We start from the raw sequence: 22,590 nt of genomic DNA on the forward strand, positions 1-22,590 counted from the left end.
TGACATGCTCTGTCCCAGTACCTCCCACTTCTGTAATTACCCTAAGCCAACAGAGCTATATGTTTAAGTGCCTCCATTCCAAGAGCTGCTACCATCCACTTGAGTCCTCTAATCTCTCTACTTTTGCCCTCCGAAATTGACTAAGCATGCTACTGCTTGTCAAAGCTGACAGCTTCCCCCATGGCGAGGAAGGCTCTGAACTCAAAAGAGATTTTTGTGTCTTTGTTTCTCCTATTCCACTTCCTAACCGTTTTTTGATATTTACTCTTCCTGTCAGTGCCTGTATCTAGCGTATGGACTAATAAATAGTATTTGCCTTTTACCTCTGCTTTTCCATTAGGGTTCCCAAATTTAGGCTGCATCTGGCTATGGCAGGCAAATTGGACAGTGGTTCTGTGAGACCAGATATTGGGTTCAAAATCGGATGGTGGGTGGGGTTAGCCAGCCTTCCAACCAACACCGAGCCCAGAACTCTTCTTAGAGGCAGAGTACAAGTCTTTGAGAATCAGACTCCAATGTAAGATTAAATACGTGAGGATTTGGTAGGGGAACCACGAGTGAGAGAAAACGGAGGGAGTGCCCTAGGACTGCGAGATGCGTCTGGCCCTGAGTGAAGAAGACAGGGAAAGAAGGTTGGTGGGAGCACCCTAGACTGCCATGCAGTCCAGGGAAGAGTCTCCAAAGCTCCCAGGGAGTCTCCAAGCCCAAGTCGGCCGAGGTCTCCCAGGAACAGGTCTGCCTTAGAATCCCTGCCATGCCACTCACTGGCTGGGAGCGGGAAGTACGGCATGAGCACACTCACAGCAACAGATTTGAAAGCGCAGCAGCTGGAGCCCTCCGTGAAACAGGGCCCCTGAAGGAGAGGTCTGCAAGGAGCATTGTCATGGCCACCACGGAAGCCTATGACCATGGCAATTCTGGGAGCCGGGCACAGGACGGGAGGGGGGAGGGGTTACTCTGGAATGACAGCACTTCTCTAAGAGGTAACAATTCACAGGTTTTGTCTTTATTGAAAACATATGATCTTTACAACATCACCCAAGCAGCAGAACTGTGACATGTTTCATGATTTATGGAGCTCATTTTCTGTGTTGTCACATTTGCTATTTGTTCATTCATGTCTTCTATTATTCAGCCAGCAATACTTTGGAGAGCCTAACTGTTTTTGCGGTCACTAGAGACTCAATGGTAAACAAGTCAACCTTGGAAATGCCTTGTTTTATGGACGATGAACAAAGAAATGTGAACCCAAAAAAATGAAGATGAAAATTTCTGATCATGATAATACCGTAAAGAAAATGAAACAGGATGATATAATCACGAATGACTTTTGAGGGGAGTGGGGAAAGAGCCTATTAGCTTCAATCCTGCTTTCCGCTACTTTCTTTTCTCATCCCTCATACTCTGTTTTCGAACACTGAGGTCGGGCATCCAACCGGACTCCGGTTTGTTTTCATCCCCCACGTAAGCACTGGCTTAGTCTATTTCCTCCAACTTCTGCCTTCCCCTAACAGTGTTATTGCTGGCAAGTCAGATGCCTGAAATACTGTGAGCTTCCCTGTACATCCCTCTATACACAGGGGAGAGGGTTGGTCCTGCAATGATGAATACACATTTCTTCTGCATTAGTAAGGCCCCTAATTTGTTTGGGGCTTTCCGTATTTTCCCTTTAAAAAAGTAAAACCCCAAACAAGCAAGAGTCAAATGAGAGTAAAACCCACCAGGCCACATTCAGTTCTGGTAACACCAAGCCCTCCCCGAATTAACCACAATAGTGGGAGCATTAGCCTCACAGCTAGATGAGGAGAGAGCATGAAGTGGCAAGAGTACTGGGCTGGAAGTTAGGAGACCTGTATTTTGCCCCAGTTCTACCATTAACTAAACATGCAATCTCAAATAAATCCCTTCCTCTCCGGTTCCTGGCACCTAATAAGTACATATTGTGTATTATTGAATGAACGGAACAGGATCTTATGCTCTCACTTTCTGTATCAGCTAGAGTATAGATTAAGGGGCTGTAACAAAAAGACTCCAAAGGACAGTGGCTTAAGCAACCGAAAGGTTTAAGTCTCCCTGATGTAACAGAATAGTGGTGAGCAGGGATGCCTGACAGCTCTGCTCTATGAGGTTATCCCGGACCCAGGGTGCTTCTACTTCCTCTAGCTCCTCTTAGGGCGATACTGTGTGGTTCATACTGGTTCATCAACATCATATCCAAGCACCAGCCAGAGGGAAGGAGGAAAGAGAGTGGAAAGCAAGCAATTTCCTTCTAGGGGAGTGATGTGGAACTTACACACTTCGGCTCCCGTTCCATTAGCAAGAATCTAATCACGTGGCCACAAGCTTCAAGAGAGGCTGGGAAATGTGGCCTCTAACTGAGTAGCCAAGGTCCCTGAGAGCCCTGCGGCATGGGGGCAGAGGGGTGTCACTTACAAAAATGAAAAGGAACAAAACAGACACACTAGGACATTTAGCAGTCTCTGCCATGCTTATGACAAGATTCCATACTTGAGTCCATGGTTCTGACAAGGAAAGAATTTTATTGTCATGCTATCTTCTAATATTATTCTGGGTTTGTTTGTTTGCCCCCTCCCTCAGAATTTTTCATTGATTCTAGCTTTTAACCCATTATTGGCCTAAAACTAATGACTTTGGACATATGCATTTTAATATGGGGTCCATTGCTCCCTCAGACGCTCAGAAAAGTCTTAAAATTTTTTATGAGGACTTTTTTTAATTGGGTGTTTTCCTTTTGATCTTAGTCTTAAAATTGAATTATACCATCTTCTGCATCATTCTGATGACTCCATATAATCAAATCATGCCATGGGATCCCAGAGGGTTTATTTGTGCCTGTGGCACAGAGGTAGACTTAGCATAGAAATGTTATGTTCACCCCAAATTAAAGCCAAATAAATTAATAGTGTACTGCACAAAGGAATTTTCCATAGCAGTTCAAATAGAGAGAAATGGTAAAAACTTGGGTCACCACATGACACCCAGTAGGTAAGCATGCCAAACTTAAAAGAACTAACGAGGCAGCAGTCAATATGCTCTCATTTGAGAGGTAATTTGGTTTCAGCAAAACAACATCATCCTTCCCTTTAAATTAATGTTGTTAAATCGAATCACAATGACTTTGTAGTTTTATTTGAATTTAACTTGAATTGAATTTCAGTGAACTTGAATTTAACTTGCTTGAATTTAACTTGGTTTTGGTTTTATACCGCTATCAGAGCAAGAAGGATACGTTAGAAAGTAGCATTGTAATCAAATAATTGGAGTAAACACTGGAAAGAAAGAAATGTTTTCTTTCAAAGGGGCCCATATATTACTAACGTTGAAAGGGCAGAGTTCTCATGAATGGTTCTAAGTAGTTATGAGTAAATGATCCTTCCATAGAGTGATTCTTTCCTAGACTATGATTCTAGTGGATCCTAAAACATGTCTGCTCTGGTAACATTTACTTTAGATCTCCACTCAACCTCGATGCCTGCCCTGTTGTTGCCACCTTTAGCAGAATAAATATGGAATTCTCTAATACCGGTAGCATTTCATGAACCAAAGAAATTTATCCCAAGAGTTCGGGTAGGTTACTTTCTGACTGCTGCTGAGTTCCTGCTGGGGAGCTAATTCTTGCTGCCTGAAAGGACAAGGAAGTGAAAAGTTCCTTTCTTTGCCTCCTGTCTAACCCATGACTGCAGTTTTGAGGGTAACTAGATGACAAGGGCAATAAACATTACACCCCCCTGAGGGAACGGAGTAGAAAATGACATATGTAGGGGCTGGGTAGCAGCGCATACATCAGTCGATCTGGTGCTTGGAGATCCTTTGGGATGAGAGGTGCTATATAACTCTAGGTTATAGAGATGCTTAATCAACTATTCTCCCATCAACTTGTGTTCTGTCCGTGATTTACTGGCACCTCTGTTTACCTACAGGATAATGGTCCTGGTGGACGAGAGTACGAGGAAATAAATGACTTGGTGGGTGATTAATTGTCCTGGCACAGCACAGGGTCCAGCACCGAGATCATTATTTCTATTGCATGACAAGAAAGAAAGAAGGAACCGTGGGGCCATGTGCATAAATAACAGGAGAAAGACGTCCTCGCTGCTCAGGAAAGTCCTGCTGTCCATTCTTTTCAGACTACCTGAAGGGACCTACCATAGTCCGAATTCTCATTTCTTTCCTGAACCTTCAGTACTGGTCTTTGCTAACCCTTAGCTAGGGAGCTAGGGAAGTTTTGGGGGTACCTCCCATTCCATTCACTGTCAAGTACAAGGAGCATTGCCACATTGCCCTTTCTGGAGCTTGACAACACACGCCATCTCTGAGGAGGCAGCTCTGGGCTCGGAGAATAAGAGGCTGCAGGGAAGAATACAAATTTGGGTTGAATGAAAACTACAAGATAGGACAATGGCATGTGGAGGAAAGCTCCAGGGTACACGAAGGCATCAGCTTGTGGCATTTTAATTAACAAAATTGAGCATTTAACCCAATTTTGAGCATTTAACCCATTTAACCCAGTTTCTAATATGTTCTAAACCCGTCTACATATTAGAAACTCTTCATTTGGGAGCCTTAAAAAAATACCAGTGCCCAGGTCTCACCCTAGAGCAATTAAATCAGCAGATCTGGGAGAGAGGTCTGGGCAGTACTTTTGTAAACCACTGATCTAATGGAAACGGGATTCTTCAGCCTTGGAGGTAACTCTTCGGGAGCCTTGTGGCATTGATTTCATTAATAAGTCCCTTGTCAGCCTAAAGAGAACATTAGGGAAGAGAAAAACACAAGCTGGAGGATTGTATCAGCTCTAACATTACCGCTTCCAAAAGGGGGAAATAAATCACTGAAGAAGGATGCTGCCTTGTTTTAACTAATCTTGGTTTTAATAGCCCATCAGCTCTGGTTTAAATGCTTTTTGATAGTCCCGAGCATTTGACCTTAAGCAAAGCACTTGGATTCAACCTTGACATTTACCATAATTAAACAAAGAAGATTTTGCTCATTAAATATTATTTTTGTTTCTTGGGCCATGTTCTGAATGGTGAATGAGATTCCATTTCAGGCAATGCAGTGGCATGGCCTTCAGTTCCTTGCAGCTGGTAGCAGCTACAAGCCCCACTGTGCCCTCAACCGAAGGCAGGAGGGAGGCTGATGTTTGCTACTGTCAGCTACTGAGACGTCTCACAGGAGGCCAGCATCCTCCAAAGGGAAGATGGATAAATCCCAGAGAGAAATAGGCAGCCCCATCCGAATTCTCCTGGATATGATCCTGAGCTCCCTGGAATCCTCACCCACAGAGATGGGAGAGTGGATGATTTCTGGCAATATCTGCCAAGTTCATGTTGAAAACTCAATTCCCTCTTCATCCACAGCAGTGAGCCTCTGGATGCCATTTTGTAAAGCATTTCCTTAATCCTCTGCCATGATCGATTGGACAACTCACCTAAATCGAGTTGATCAAAGTTACCCCAGGAATTGGAACCAAGAAAAAGAGAGTATGACTTTATTTGGAAGACTGGGCCTGTACAATGGACACGTTCCAGCCGCCACATGAATCAAGCAGCAGAGGAAGCAAGTCTCCAGGGAATAAGAACAGAGCAGATGAGATCAGAGGCAAGAGACCCAGAATGAGTCTGGCATGTGTTCTGGTCCCTGATTCTAGACCTTTCCCATGGCCCCAATTTGTTCCTGTGTTTGACAGGAAAAAAAAAAAAAAACCACCCTTGTGTCTTTATAATAAACTTCTCCTTTAGGCAGAGTGAGCTCGAGTTGGCTTTCGCGACTTAGGAACACAACCTAAGCAAAGCAGGTAGGGCCGTGTCCTTTTCCTGTCCCCTTCCTCAGCATCATTTACCTTCCCTACTCTCTTAATGTGGCATTCAGGGGCCAAGACAGCCATTTAAAACCAAGATCTGGATGCGCTCTCCAACTTTCTGGACACTTCACCTGCTGAGATGGGGTTTTGGTAATATCATCCCAGTTCATGATAAAGCCCGTAACTCCCTTGGGATGGTTAATTTTATATGTCAACTTGGCTGGGCCATAGTGACCAGATATTTGGTCAACCATTATTCTGGATGTTTCTGTGAAGGTGTTTCTTGGATGAGATTAACCATTAAATCAGTGGATTTTTGAGTAAAGAAGACAGCCCTCCATGCTGTGGGTGGGCCTCATCCAATCAGCGAAGGCCTGAATAGAACAAAGACTGACCTCCCCGCAAACAAGACGGAATTCTGCCAGCAGACTGCCTTTGGACTCAAACTGCAACAATTCTCTGAGTCTCCAGTCTGCCAGCATAGCTTGTCAGGCTTTGGACTTGCCAAGCCTCCTCCCATGAGCTAATTCCTTAAAACAAATCTCAGTCTCTCTATATATAGCTCTACCTCTTTCCATCTCTCTGTGTCTCTCTGTGTTTCTCTCTCTGTCTCTCTCTCTCTCCGTCTCTCTCTATACATATGTGGGTATGTGTGCACGTGCGCATGTGTGTACGTGTATACACCCCCTGTTCTTCTTCTGTTTCGCTGAGAACGCTAATACAAACCTCCTCATCCATAAAAGTGGGTCTCTAGTTATTATTCTTACTACTTCATCCCTGTATTTATTTGCAATGTTTTAGTACTGAGAGTAACTTGTAATTGGGAGACAGTGTGGCAAAATGGAATGAACACTGGACCCAATTCGACTAATTAGTGGTGTAATCTTGGGCAAGACACTTAATTCTCTGACCCTCCTCTTAGATTACAAAAGACTCCTGAGGGTCCTTCTTGTTTCAAACTCTACAAAGATAACATCTCGATGAAGGGAGAGTTCCTGCCTATTCTGCTGGGCTTCACCAAACCTTGGGACATACAGCCTTAGATGGCAGTCCCCTCTTTTTTCTGTATTTACCCTTGATGGAAATCTTGTTTCTTTCCCAGTCCTTCTGCCATTTTGGAACTGGGGTGGGGAGGCCAAAGAGCAGGGAAGAAGGACGACAGGGACACAGTTCCAGTCAGACAGAAGGGAGACGTAGAAAGCTCTTCCACTGCAGGGAGGAGCTGAGAAGTGGGGTGAACAGAAAAGGATGGCCACGTGAACACACTTGACTCACCACCCCATCCAGATCAAAACCTCTAGGTTGGGGTGGGTATGAACATGAACTGGGACATCAAGGCAGATTCAGAGAAATCTAGAAAGGCCATTGCTGGTGCTCTGCTTCTCCAGGTATAGACTGCAAGAGCCACAAGCCTGTGGGATACACCTGCATTTCCAAAGGGTGCCATGTGCATCAGGGGGTGGGTACCATCTGGCAGCATGACGAAGTGGGTGCCTATATAGACAGGGTCTGGGACAGCCTCACCCTCACCCCCATACCACGTACAGCAGAGCACAAAGAAGATCTGGGAAGTTCTCAGGGGCTGGTGAAAGGGATGGTGAAGGTGGCTGAGAATTAAGAACTGAGAAGCCTGCCTGCAAGGGTTCACTGAGACACAAGATGGGGAAACCCTGTAGCAGAGGCCTGTGACAGGGAGGTCTGGTCGGGTCTGGAGGCCTGATGGAGGATGTCACCAAGTCTCGGAGAACCAGCAGAACCAGCAAAATCCCATTTGGGCTGAAGACAGCAGGGGGAAATGGCTGAGTTTGCATTCCGTGGGCTGAGAACGTCTACCAGCTACTCCAGGCTTTGCCCTGATGCAGTGAGGCGGTGAGGGCGGAAGGTGAGGCCCAGAGGACCACATGCAGACAGGGGCCCCTCCCCTGTCCCACGAGGAGAACCCCTGCCCTCTTGGAGGAGTCTCGTGAGGCTCCCCTGCCCTCCACCTCAGTTGCCACCTTGGGAAAGAGTAGAAAACAACTTCTTGAAAAGAGAAAAACAGACCTGATAGGAAACAGAACATCAGTGTTTACCCACTGGGGACAATTTTGAACAGGAAGAGATAATAGAGTCCTGGCTTTTCATTGGCATGTCTGTTTTTGTTTGTATTTCTCCCCCTGCTCTTATGGGGGCTTCAGAGTAGAGGAAAGTTCCCTTCCAGTTTTGCACAGCTGAGCTGTAGTACGTAAAGTCAGGCCCCACTACATCTGCAACAGACGATCAGGAGGGGAGAAGGCTTTCTTGCCTCCACGCCTTGGGAGGAAAGGTGGTCTTCCCTCTCCCCACCCCCACTCCACACACAGATGCACACACACTGGGAGGAAGTCAGGGACAGTCCCAAGGACACCAGTTACTTTTAGCATGTGACTTGCTGTCCCCTAAGGAGCCATATCTGTGATAACAAGTCAGCCAGAATAGGAGGGTTGATTTTTAGAAAGATGGTTTGAATCTCCCTGCTCATGCTACTAGGGTGGGTTGTAGACAGAAGAGCTGGGAGAGGCCCCAGGAACCCAGTTTATGGGTGGGAGAGCTGGCCCAGAACCTGGTCTTTCCCAGCTGTAGAGAGAACGGCCAAGGGGCTCAACTGGGAGAGCATGCCCTGGTTTGTGTTTTTGTCAGCTTTCTTACCTGTCACACTAGAACATTCCGAGAGCTGTTAAAGCTGAGGTATTCAGAACAGGAGCTGGCCTTGCCAAGTCAATGAGAAAGAAGATTGGAGGGTAGCCAGTGGGGACCAAAATTGTGTCTCTGCAATGGGTATGGCACAGCTCAAAATCAGCCTAGAGGGCTGACGGACCAAGTGGGTTTCAGATCTACTCATTCTGCTGTCATCTTATTCTACATCAACCTCCTGCCCCCTTAGCCCTGTCACACTGGTCCACGGCTTTTCAGACCAGCTCCGTCAGTTCTTAGAGAATTCTCAGAAAGGGTTATGTTAGTTCTAATACTGCCTCTGGCTAGATAGTTACTAAAAATGCATTTTCCTGCAAACCTAGAACTTTCTTCAACCACATCTCTGCCATCCTAGCTCTTCTGCTCTTACCAGCTCCTCCACATAGCCAGGGCGCGAATCACAGCCCCTCCCTGCAATTCTGCAAATTTATTTTCAGACGTATCTGCACTGTGCTGGACACCGGAGCAGATGTTTCAAATGTATCTTATTTCACCCTTACAGCAGCCGTGTGAATCAAGTACCATAAGCTCCATCTTATTGAAGAAATGGAGGTGGAGAAAGGTACAATTACCTTTCCAGGGTTTCAAAGTGGGTGATTTGTAAATCTAAGAGTGAAAAACCCAGGCCTATCTTTAGTCAAAGCATCTGCTCCTTCCACTACATTCCGCATATGTCTGCTCTCACCACAGTGCCACCTGGGGCCACACACCACCAGCACCACCCTATTGCTGCAGCTGCTAAAGAATGAGAGCTTCCGTGTAACTCTCCGATTTGCCCCTGTCATCTTGTGGGAAAAGAACAACTTCTGGATCAAGTGCTAACTCAACAAGTCTTGCAAACGCCCAGAGACACTTCATTTCTTGGGTCCCATTACCAATTGCCTCAACAATAACGAAAACGTGTCTGTGTCTGTTCAATACATACTTCTTTGGGCTGTCTGTGAAAAAGATGACCTAGAGAGAACTGAAATGTTTAAATACCAGTTAAATGTTTAAATACTCCGTTGCTGTCTCAGGAGACCTGTCCAAACATCAACTCCCATGCAAAAATGACTTAACCAGAATGTAAATGCAAAACCAGTAAATGTTTTCAGGAATTTCGTCGGCATTTTTCCAACATCCTAATTCTCTGTTTCCCCGGAAATAAGACCTAGCTGGACAATCAGCTCTAATGCATCCTTTGGAGCAAAAATTAATATAAGACTGCATATTATATTATATTAATTATATTATATTATAGTATACCCAGTCTTACATTATAGTAAGATAAGACTGGGTCTTATATTAATTTTTGCTCCAAGATACATTAGAGCTGATTGTCTGGCTAGGTCTTATCTTCAGGAAGACACAGTTGATGGACATTTTGTAGTTAGTCCACGAGGATGATGAAAAGCCATTTCTATTAATAGAGTTCTGCTTTAGAATAATGCCTGGGTTTTGTCCATACTCAGCTTTCTCCTGCTTGTCATTGGTTATTTCTCTATCTCCAGGTAGTTTTTGTGTTGTTAATTAGTCATGCCTTTCTTCCCTCCAAGTTTTGAAGCAACTGAGAAGTACACAAAGAAGCCAGACAGACATCCTAATAATAGTTGTACTGCAGGCGACCCGGACTGAGACATGGGGATTGACCTTGAGGCCTAAGGAGTTTTCTACTCCTTCCTCTCTGAATTGCACTTAACCACCATCACAGCAGCTGGACAATGCAGGCCACTCCCCTCAAGGGCAAAAGTTGCCCTGGTGGGCACACGGCATGGAAGAGGCAGGAGCAGAAGAAAGAATGTATACCAGCTTCAGACCATCTAGCCCGAGAAAGGGAGCCATGGAGAGTATAGAAGGTTGAAAAATACATTTACAAATTCCTCCCATCCTTGCACGCATGCCCCTTTACCCTTGCTCCCATCAAGAAGTGCATCTATTTCTCGACTCTCTATTGCATCTGGGCCACCCTCGTGACTTGCTTTGGCCAATAGAAAGTAGCAAAATGACATTACGCAACTTCTGAGCCAAGACCTCAAGAGACTTCTGCATTCTCCCTCTTAGAACCCAGCTGCCAAGGGAGGAGTCCAAGCTAGCTGCACCAGTGAAAAGGCCCTGTGGGTACAAACCAAAGTGCCCCCAGATGAAACCTCAGCCAACTGCTGGACCTGTGAATAACATCACCCAGGATCAGCCAACACCCAGTCAACATGCCAAGTGACCACAAACACATGAGGGAACCCAACTAACACCACACAGAAAGGGATGAACAAACTCAACTGAGACCTGCCCGCATTGCCAGCCCACAAAATCTTGAGTAAATAAACGTTTACATGCACAGAACAGGCTGTCATTGCGATTCAGCCTTATCAGTCGGATAAGTCTCTCTGGTATAAAGGGAATGGGACTCTAAGATGGTTTTCCATGGAGACCGGAAGAGTGGGGTGACATCCCTACCCAGGGTTAGGAATTCTGCCCTATCACATATGCAGAACTCCTCCACACATACAACAAGGGTCCTTGTTCAACACTGACCATCACTCAAGGAGCTAATGAGAAGTAGTGTATTTGTTTTCTATTGCTGCTATAACAAATTAACACACACTTGGTGGCTTACAATGACCCCGATTGGTTGTCTTTCACTTCTAGAGGTCAGGAGTCCGAAATGGGTTTCGCCAGGCTAAAAGCAAGGTGTCAGCAGGGCTGCATTCTTTCCGGATGCTCTAGGGAAGAACTGTTTCCCTTGTGTTCTCCAGCTGTTAGAGGCTTCCCACACTCCTTGGCTCTGACCCCTCTCCATCTTCAAAGACCTCAACGGTCAATTGAGTCTTTCTCAATGACTGGCTCTTCAATCTCTCTCTCCCACACTTAATGACCCTTTAGAGTAAATTGAACTCACCTGGATAACCCAGGCCACGCTTCCTATTTTAAAATCATCTGATTGGCAACCTTAATTCTATGGGCAAGCTTAACTTCCCTTTGCCATTTGACATAATATAGTCACAGGTTCCAGGGATTCGAACGTGGGCATTTTGCAGGAGGCAGCATTTATTCCATCTACCACAAATCACGATCTCGGAAAGAGCAGCATGCCATTCCTCTGCAGGATGAACTCTCAGGGCTCTGCGTGCACCTCTCCTAGCAGTTTCAAAGTGCCCCAAAAGGAGGGATAATGAGAAGCCATATTTTTATGACATGTTTTGGAGTTGATCATGTACGACAGAAATGAAACCTTGTTGAAAACAAAATACATTTTATCTCTTGCTTCACTCTAATAGTCCTGTGAAGGCCAAGCTGACAAACCACCGGCTTCCCTCTCAATCATGTTGCCTGTAACAACACCGAAACGGTGCTTGGGGCCTGCAGGCTGCACCCTGTCAACAAGACAGGCCTCACTGAGTAAGAGGCAATCTGTCTCGCTCTGCCAGATGCTACAAGATTTCTGATGGCAATGACCGGGAGAGCGCTCGACAGCCCCTGTTTTCGTCAGTCTGCTGAGTGGTGGGAGAGAAGTAACACCCTCCCTTGCCAGAAGCCAGAGAAGGAGGTGGAGGCATTAAAGAATGTAGAACTTTTCTGCCTGCTTAGCCATTTTCTTCTTGTAACTCAATGCTAAAAGGATGATTTAAAAGAGGACAAACTGTACCAGGTAGGTGCACAGACTTATTTGTTAAATGGTATAAGATGCAAAGAAGATGGGCGTTCATTCCCTCCAGGCCCTATAAATTAAGGAAGTGAGAGTGGGAGGTACCATGCAGTACAATTAAGGGAATATGTACAAAGGGAAAAAATGGGTCAGTCAGGCTAACACTGCTCTTTTGAATGTGTGTGTATTGTGTCTGTGTGTAATACACACGTGCACGTGCATGTTTTGGGAGAACAGTTGAGGGCAAACACACAAGAGACCAGCAGCCGACCTAAGAACAGGTGACTCAACATGTGAATCAGGATAATTTGACAATGGACTATGCACAAGTAGTCATTGCCAAGGCAGGGCGCCAGAGACACTGTACTGGCAAAGGTGTGGGCTTTGAGGACAGAGAGTGTGAGACCCAGCTATACCCTACCCTTGCCAGACATGAGTGAGGACCTTGGGCAAGATATTTAACTTGATTTCCTCACCTGTAATATGAAGATAAAAATAAACACTTGCTTCATAGCCTCCTGTGTCAGGACTGTTGTTACACTGCACACCACCAATGAGTCCCCTCTGCCAAGGCCCCTCTCCCCCACTGATGCTACACTTGGCCATGCGATTTGTTTTGACCAATGGGACATCATCACATGGGACACCAACAGAGGCTGGTAAGTGTTTGCACACTGGAGCTTACCCTGTTTGAGTACTGCCGCCACCATCAAAGAAACCTAAGCTATCTTGCTGGGAAGGCCACATGGAGGAGAACAGAGATACCCAAGCAGGCAGCCCCTGCGAATCACCAGATGTGACGTGACCACCATCTTGGACCATTCTACCCTAGCTGAGCCCCATAGGCAGACGTCCACAGTCATATGAATGACCCTAACCAAAACCAAAGAATAACTGCCCGGCCCAAATTGCAGAATGCCCATCACATATGTAAAGAGGATCCTTCGTATTGTGTACCATTCAGGGCACAAGTCGAGTCCATGCGCCTACCTGGTACAAACTGTCCTCTTGTAAATCAACCTTTTGTCATTTAATTTCAAGAAGGACATGGCCAAGCAGGCAGAAGAGCTCTGCATTGTTGAATCCATCCATCCCCTTCTCCTGGCTTCTGGCCAGGGAGCCTGCTGCAATACTGTGTTTGTTACAGAATAAATAGTTGTTTTAAACCATTAAGTTTGGGGATGATTTGTTATGTAGTCATAGCTAACTGATACAGGCTCTTATCAGGAGTAAATCAGACAATGCCAAGTGCCCAGCACAGTCCTGACACAGAAAGTGCTCTGAATGTGAGGTCTGACAGTTAAGTTCACAAACTCATCCTAGAAAAAGTGCTACATACCTCATTGCTGAATATCACTATGGTCACCTTCGAAGTACTCTCCTTGGGAAGCTATGCAATGACGCAAGTGCCTAGTCCACCCTTCAAAGCAATATTGGAACTCTTTTTCTGGAATGGCCATCAGAGCTGTCGTCGTATTACCCTTGATGTCCTGAATGTCATCAAAATGCCTTCCTTTCACTATTTCTTTTATCTTTGGGTAAAGAAAGAAGTCATTGGGGGCTGGATCAGGTGAGTAGGAGGGTGTTCCAATACAGTTATTTGTCTACAGGCTAAAAACTCCCTCACAGACAGTGCCTGTGGGCTCGTGCATCGCCGTGATGCAAGAGCCGTGAATTGTTGGCGAAAAGTTCAGATCATCTAACTTTTTCACGCAGGCTTTTCAGCACTTCCAAATAGTGAACTAGGTTAACTGTTTGTCCAGTTGGTACAAATTCATAATGAATAATCCCTCTAATACCAAAAAACGTTAGCAACATCGCTGCAATAAGTTCGCGAACGTAATTGTCAGAACTTGCATGGTAGTGACCACCTTGCCTCAAGTCCAGACCTACCTAATCCCACGTTTCATCGGGTAACCAGCCCAACTTCAACCATCTAAATCCTTTTTCTACTACCACTCCCAAATCATCATCATCATAATAAATATATCAAGTCATGGAAAATCATAGACTTGAATTTTGCTTTAGTGTTTTAAAATTTTATTTTTATGCACTGGTAGAAAATAATTAAAAATGAGATAGTGCTAAGAACCTTAAAATGTAAAATCGAGTACGTCCTTGTCCTACCACTCCCACCCCCTCATCCAATCTCTCCTCATTTTAGGAGGCCACAGTCACACTCAGACCAAAACCAGGCAAACACATTACAAAAGATGAGAACCATGAACACAGATGCAAAAATCCTTAACGAAACATTACCAAAGTGAATCCAGCCCTATATAAAAAAATATAATACATCATAAGCAAGGGGGTTTTACCCCAGGAACGCAAGTTTCGTTCGACACTAGAAAATCGCTTAATGTAAGTAACCGTATCAAAACCAAGAGCCCTCCCCAAAAAACTTCCTGTACACAGAGCTCCATCTGAGAACCTGCTTCTGGGAATTCCAACTTGAGAAAATATGCTCAGTACTATGGGCTTAAGCAACGATGTGGCATGAGTTGATTTACGTTTAGAAAGTGTGTTGGCAGCACATATCACTATGGGGAAGAAATTAAGGGCAAGAAGACCAGTTAGGAAATGTGCAGACGAGGGATGGTAAGAGACTGACTGACGGTAGCAGAGCACGGTCAGGGAGGATGGAAAGAAGCAGGCAGATGTGAGGCTGAGTGGGAAGCAGAACTGACAAAACTTGGAGACTAACTGAATGGGGACAGAGGGGGAAGGACAGGAGGAGCCCGGATGAAGCTGAGATTCTGAGGCCTGACAACTCCGTAAACGGTGATCTTCTTACCAGGATAGAAAAGCCAACGCAGAAAGCAGGTTCGTAGAGGGGCTAGGAATCCCACCTGGGCCCTAAGAAGTATGCTTTCCAGCTCCACCTGACCTCTCTGCATCTCTGACTCCTCACCTGAAAGTTACTTCCCCCAGGGCACAGCCCTCACGCAGAGCCCACCTCTCCCATATTCCCATCCACACAAACACTCCTGACCTCAAACCTGGCTGATTTGTTCTCATCTCAGGGCCTCTGCCCTTGATAAGCCCTGTGATTCCCCTGTGACCTTTGCATGGATGCCCCCTTCTCCTCACCGAGGCTTCTGCTCATTGTCACCTGCCACTGAGGCCTTTTCTTCCCAGAGAAAACAGCCCCTCCCACTAGGCAGTCAACCGGCGTCACAGTACCTGTTTTATCTTCTTGATGGCACATATGCACACCTTCAATTATCCTACTTGCTTTTATGTGCGTTGTCTACTTCTACTACTGTGTTTCCCCGAAAACAACACCCAGCCGGACAACCAGCTCTAATGCGTCTTTTGGAGCAAAAATTAATATAAGACCCGGTCTTATTTTACTATAAGTCCAGGTATATAATAATATAATGTAATATAATATATATAATATATATAATAAATATAATATACCATAATATAATACTGGGTCTTATATTAATTTTTGCTCCAAAAGACACATTAGAGCTAATTATCTGGCTAGGTCTGATTTTCAGGCAAACAGAGTAGGAAGGGGCCCCTTGAGCACAGGGAGGTTTTGTTTTTTTAAATTTGTTTCAGGTGTACAAAACAATGTACTAGTTAGACATTTATACCCCTCACAGTGATAACCCTCCTCCCCCAATCTACTACCCTTCTGACATCGTATACAGCTGTTACAATTCCACTGACTCTGTTCTTTATGCTGTACTCCGCATCCTGTGACTATATATATATATATATATATATATATACACATACATGTATATTAAATTATAGTTGACCTCCATTATTATTGAGATTCAGCTTCAGGTATACACTGCCGTGGTCAGGCATCTACACCTTTGTTTATGGCTGTTCTCACCGCAATGGAACCCTGCCTCGCACATAACTGACCCTCAAGAAGTATATACTGAGAGACAGAGCGGTAGATGGCAGAACTGGCACTCAGACTAGGGCAACCAGCTGCCGCACACATGCTGAGGGGTTTTCCAGGATACAGGACTTCCAGTGCTAAAACTGGGAAAGCCCCAGGCACACCTGGGGAGGAGAGTCAGTCGCCCTCACTCAAACCCAGATCTCCTAACTCTCTGTCCTGTCAATGCTCCTTCCTCTGTCCTGCCATTGGGACTCTAGGACATCTCATGTCAAGTCAAATCCCTTGTGATTTACATCAGTGCCAGACACCAAGGTGACAACAAATACTCGTATGCATTGAGGGAATGAATGAATGAATGAATGAGTGAGTGAAATGAATGCCTTGGCTCTCTTAAGTAGATGCCGAACAGCATGGCCCTGTATTAGGTCCTTGGTTCGAACCATTGGCCTGCTGGCTCAGCAACAGCATGCCATCGTCGAACTAGGCACCCGGGCACCCTACTCTGTGAACTATGTTAAAGTCTGTCGTGCCTTCTGCTCCCTCCACTGAGGAGCTGCTGGGACTCAGCTGTAAACCAAAGGCTCACACCGAAGGAGCTGGGAAGGGCTCACAAAGCAGGGCAGGAGGGGAAACTCAAACAGAGACTCCAGAACAATGGCTCAGATACACTGGAAACTGTTTTTCTCCGTGGGGATTGCTTTCCTTCTCAGGCGAGCTGCAGGACAAACCCTGCAGTCCCGCACACAGGGTCAGCCGCCCTCACTCAAACCCCGATCTCCTAACTCTCTGTCAGGGTAACGCTCCTTCCCCTGTCCTGCCCTGGGGAGTGGTGCACAAAGGTGGGTCAGGATGGCCTCCTCTCACATTAGCCTCAGTGAGGCCCCAGCTGCGAGAGTGGGAGAAGGCAAGCGGGCATGCCCCTGCAAAGGTGGGGCTTCACTAGTTGATGGGAGGGGTGGGAGGTCAAACAGACTGCTCTGGTGACCAGGTTCTGAGCCAAGAGGCAAGTGGCACACAGAAATCCACGTTCCAGGCCTCAGAGTCTCTGCAGCAAGAGAGGATGGGGGTTAGAACCCACATAACTTGAGTTTGAATCCCATTGTGACCTTCAGCGAATTATTTAACCCCTCTAGGTCTCAGTTTCCTTATCTGTAAACTGGGATTGCTGGGAGACTTGGAGGTTATGGCTCTAAAGCACTTGGCACAGGGAGCCCCTGATACGTGGTACCTATGATTATGATAATCGCGTTATCAGTTAGCATCCAAGGGAAAGCTGTTTGGGCAAAGGATGGTAGGTGCTTCTGTCCCTCAATAATAAAGATGACGAATCCAGCCACACTTTGCGAGTGGGCTTTGGCATTCTCACGGCGAGATGGGAGCAACAAAGCTGGTGGTTTGGGATTCTCCCAACACAGGTTGACTAAAGTCTCCCCCACCCTCCAGGACAAATTCCTGACTTCCATTTAGATTTAATAGATTTGCGTTTAACAAGCTAGCTATTATACCTTAAATAAGTACTGACTGGCCAGAAATGCAATGTTGACTGCGAATTAGAAGCGAGAGAGGCCACCTCAGTGAAATCTCTGGTATAGCTCAAGCACAGCTTTGAATAATTAATTTGCTATTTCGATAATACCCAAATGACTGGCCTATTAAGCCAGAATCCTGCATTTATGAAATGCTAACGTAGTGGCAAGCAAACAGAACCTGAGTCAATAGTTGCCTCGCCAGTTATTAAACGCTCTTCTCCCTGAGGATTGTGTGGGAGGCAGACCACATGGGGGGGACAGAAGGACTGAGGGGGAGCCAGCAGCGTGGAAACTGAAGGAACATACAGGAGGCTATTGAAAGCCAGACCCTGCTCAGGCCGGGGGGCATCACCAGGATAGTTTGAGGTCAGGGCCAAAGAAACCACTTGGGTCCCCCACCAAGCTGTACCACGCCCGTAGCAGCTAGCCAGAACACTTGCTTTCTGTCTGGGCTTTCTGGAAGTTACTTATTGCCCAAAGGCAGTGCTTCATGGCAGGAAAGGTATGTAGACTGTGGTGGGGATTCTCAGTCAGGACTTCTCACACCAAGAATAACGCAGCACTGAAGAATCCAGCCCTGTGTTATAGCGGACTACCCAGGACAGATGTTAACAGTACGGATTTTGAAGAGGAAACTATTAGGTAGCTATTGATTGCACATAAAAGGAACCCCAACTCCAAACTGTGTCCACATTAAGGAAATGAATTCTCACCCAAAAGGAAATTCAGAAATATATCAGTTTCTTAGTTGGGATTAGACTCAGCTGCATACAACAGAAAACAAATAACAATGGCTTGTATAAGATAGAGGTGTGTATTTCTCTCACATAAAAGAAGCACAGAGATAAATAGTCAAAAGCTGGTACTCTACAGTCAGCAGGGACCCAGACTTCCTGCACTGCCATCTTTAGCACATGGCGTCCATCCTCAAGTTAGCTTCATGGTTAAAAAATGGCTACCACAGCCCGAGCCACCATGTCCACATTCCAGGAAGTAGGAAGGTAAAGCGGGGCAGGGCAAAGCGCCACTTAACATTTCACTAGCTACCTGCATTGTCAAGGGAATCTGGGAAATGTGGTTTTATATCTGTGTACATTGCTACACCCACCAGTGTAGACTTTCTGTTTCTAAGGAAGAAGAGTAGAATGGACACTGGGAAGGCAACTAGCAGTTTCTGCTTCTGGAGGCTTCCAGGATGGGTTATTTAGTGACTCACCCCATCGTTAAGGCCCCAGATTCTCTCTATCTCAGCTCTGCCTTCTTGCCCTGGTCCTCAGAGGGGCTGTAAGTGGCTAAGCAGCAGTTCCAAATGTCTCAAGATATGATGCTGTCTGGAGGAGGAAGAAGAAAACGACTGTTAGAGCGCTCCCTTAGAAATGAGAAAACTCAAAATCCCATCCGCAGGCTGCCAATGGTCAGAACTAGATCCAGGGGAATGAACAGAGAGCCTCTCCCCTGCAAGTGAGGCTGAGGTTACAGCTCTGAACATGGGCCTCATGGGGGAGGGTGGAAGGATTCGCCGAATTTACGTTCTGTCAGGAAGGTAAAAGGGTGGGGGGGGGGGTGCTGGGGTCAAGACCACCTCCACCATATTCTACCTCTGGACCTTGGGCTGTGGACTCAATGCCTCCCAGCTGGCCTTCCTTCCTCTGTCCAACAGTGAGAACAACGACTACCTTGTAGGGTGTTGTGAGGGTCAAATGAGGTCACGTACGTGGAATATGTGTGCACCTAATTGTATAGTTCTGTATCTATGATCTGCTCCATGCTCGTGCCACACAAGTAACACCACAGGCCTGTATCTGTCAAACAAATTGGATCCTGCTCAAGATGCTGTACATCAGATTGGAAGGAATCTCAGTCATCATACTCATGAGGGTTTCCCTTCCCCAGGGAATAAAATCCAAAAAAAAAAAGAGGCTCACAAACTGTCACTTTCAAGCAGGAGGGAGTCCTGTATTCCTCAGTCTCCTGTTTCCATTGCTGCTATACTTCTCCCTACCGCTCACAATGAAAAACAAGAATACTTATTCTAATGGTGGCTGAGCCGGCCCTCCGTGCCACGCTTCATGCCTCTACTCTACGTGGTCTACAAGCATGAACTCATTCAATGTCCCCAGAGGTGCTCTGGGTCCATGGCCCTCCACATGCTGTCTGGTGACACTGCTCCATATTGCCATGGGGTGCCACTCGCCAGCTCCTGGCTCCTGTCAAACTGCCTTCAAAAGAGGGCATCTCCTTGGCTGACTCACTCCCTCAGAGCCAAACAAAGCCCTTGGTGGCCCCTTGACTGGGACCCCAGGACGTCAGTTCTTCGTGCCCTGTTCTCTCAGCCACCTTCATAATCATTTTCCTCCACAGTGACCCACAGCCTCAGAGGTGCTGCTCTAGAGGGAAACCAAGCATCCACCCTGAGCCGAGCTCACATTCCCTGTCCTGAGTCTCCATTTGGGAAACCTACCACCTTCCTTTGGCCATTTTCCTCTTTCATCCACCACTCCCCACACACTCACAAACACAGATCATTCCTGCTCCATTATCCCAAACTAGAACGTGATGGCTGCCTAATATCCATCCCACCCCCCCTCCACTGTGCAGTGTCCACACGATGGGAAGGAAGGTGGGTTGACACTACCACCACCACCCTCATCACTCTGATTGCATCGGGGAACCTAAGCCAATCACCATCTCTAGCCAGAGACTGAGTCAAGACCGGACATAAGACCCAATTTGAGTCAATGAGACTTGAGGGGAGATTTTTCAAGGAACTTTGGGCGGGTGGGCGGGTGGAATCTTCTAGATAATGTGAAGTAACGTCTGGAACTTTGTACCTATTTTGCCATCACGAGGAAGCCAGACTGATGCTGTATGAATAGCAGAACAGAAAGCTGAAACAACTGGACCAGGTGTTTGATGACATTGGGGAGGCCCAAAATCAAACCAAGGCAGAAGACTTTCTAGTTACTTGTGTCTTAAATCAATCTCCTTTATTGTCCAAGCCATTCAGAGGTGGGTTTCTCATAGTTAGAACAACAATAGACCTAAGTGACCCAATGAGGCATTCAGAAATAGTCCAGCTCTTAGAAAGGCCTTAACCCTCCCTGACGGGGGAAGAATAGCTGAGGTCAGGGGAAGAATACCTACCTGACCTCAGGACCAATTAGGCTGTTAAAGGAATTTGGCCTAAACTTGAAAGCAAGGGGCCTTCTATGAGGGAACGCATTCATTTGTCCATCCACCCATCCAGCTCTTTCAGGTCCCTCCATTGCTCAGCAGCAACGTGTGGGCTCCATCCTCATGCAAACCACGCCACTTTGCAAGCCTTACGCCAATTCAGATGGTACTCCTGTGTATTAGGGTTCTCCAGACAAACAGAGCCAATAGCATAGATAAAGATAAATATGTAGTTATAGGAATTGGCTCACATGGTTTTGGAGTCCAAGAAGTCCCATCATCTCTCAGCTGCAAGCTGAAGAACCAGGAAAGCCAGTTTGTAATTCAGCCTGAGTCCCAAGGCCTGAGAAACCAGGACACCAATAGTGTTAAGTCCAAGTTCAAAGGCCCAAGGATCAAGGGACTAATGGTAATAAGTCCTCGTCTGAGTCCAAAGGCCCAATAATCAGGAATGCCAATTTCCAAAGGCAGGAGAAGACAGATGTCCCAGCTCAAGCAAAAAGAGCAAATTCACCCTTCTTCCAGCTTTTTGTCCTATTCAAGCTTTCAACAGATTGGGTGACACCCACCAGCATTGGTGCTAGCTATCTTCTTTACTTAGTCTAGCCATTCAAATGCTAATCTCTTCCAGAAACACCTTCACAGACACACCCAGAAGGAATGTTTTATCAGCTACCTGGGCATCCTTGAGCCCAGTCAAGTTGACACATAAAACTATCACATCCTGGCTTTTGATGACTTGTGATGACGGCTCGAATCCCTCTCCCTTCCTTTCCTTCTCCACTGCTACCACCCAAGCTCAGGCCCTCCCATCTTAATTCCTGGCCCAGTGGGGCAGCTTAATGATCACGTAACTATCGGCCTTTTGACAATATGGTGCCGTGAAGCATGAATCTTTCCCTCTAACGCATTCCCTTGATTATTCCAGTCTACTCAAAAATACGTGCTGAGAATAATGAATTTAAGCATGCCAGGAATGGATAAGAAATTATTTTAAGAAAAAGAAGAAGGTCCTTTCTCTTTCAATGTCCTTTCCCTAAGGTTACCACAATTAACAGTGTCCTCCTGGGCTGTTTCCTATGTATACATATGTTTACACTTTTTTTTGTCAACATAACTTTATCAAAATTACGACACTGCAAGAGCGGGATTGCCCTGACATCACAAAAAAGCCATCCGTGCATGATTCCTTAGGGTCACATTCACTCAAAATAATGGAACTTTAAATTCAACTGCCTGCTGGGGGAGTGTTCTAAAGCCCACGACTCCCATTTGTGGCGCTGCTGTATTTCCATTGTTTCATTCTCTGCTGGTTTAATTAGTGCATGATATTGTCTGACGTGATGCATTTTTATTCCAGTTATGGCCAGAGGCAGCACAAAATTCACCATATTTTTAATTCCTATAAAACTATTCAATCTAAGGGTTGCAGCCACTTGAGAGGTTAGATACACCCAATGTCTGAGGCTGCAAAGGAATAAACTTCCCCTGGGTGTCTTAGAAAGAGCATTCTCCAAGGGCTCTCACTGCTGGGTGTGAACTAACTCCTGGCGGTTTCTGGTGCCTTGGTCTCCCTGCCATGCCCAAAAGAGCAGACTCAACAGTTTGGCTTCAAATTATGTTATTATAGTGCTGGCTTTGGAAGCAAGACTTCTGTAATTCCCAATTTGTTGCAGTTAAAGCTGAGATGGCTCTCCGTTCTCTGTCTCAGAGCACCAGTGACTGGTGGCAGAGCTGCTGGGCCATGGGTCCTTCTGAGCCAGGTTTCCAACATGGAGAAGAAAGCATTAGGACACATGGCGCAGGTGTGAATCTGACTACCATGTCAGAGCTGTATCAACTTGAGCCACACACCTCAGCT

General features: G+C 46.0%; 1 protein-coding gene across 2 annotated transcripts in view; it reads right to left on the bottom strand.

Moving 5' to 3' along the window:
• The window catches only part of PAMR1 (peptidase domain containing associated with muscle regeneration 1), a 150,587-nt gene that overhangs the window by 115,769 nt on the left and 12,228 nt on the right, over positions 1 to 22,590 (bottom strand). The window contains exon 2 of one of the 2 annotated variants that reach the window (XM_074336210.1): positions 18,772 to 18,886. The exons of the other annotated variant lie outside the window; for it this stretch is intronic. The gene's annotated coding sequence lies outside the window, so the exon portion shown is untranslated. The remainder of the gene's footprint in view (positions 1 to 18,771; positions 18,887 to 22,590) is intronic. 2 annotated transcript variants of the gene reach the window in all.

The sequence above is a fragment of the Rhinolophus sinicus genome, linkage group LG06, assembly GCF_036562045.2.
Source record: "Rhinolophus sinicus isolate RSC01 linkage group LG06, ASM3656204v1, whole genome shotgun sequence".
In the NCBI taxonomy this organism is placed as follows: domain Eukaryota; kingdom Metazoa; phylum Chordata; class Mammalia; order Chiroptera; family Rhinolophidae; genus Rhinolophus; species Rhinolophus sinicus.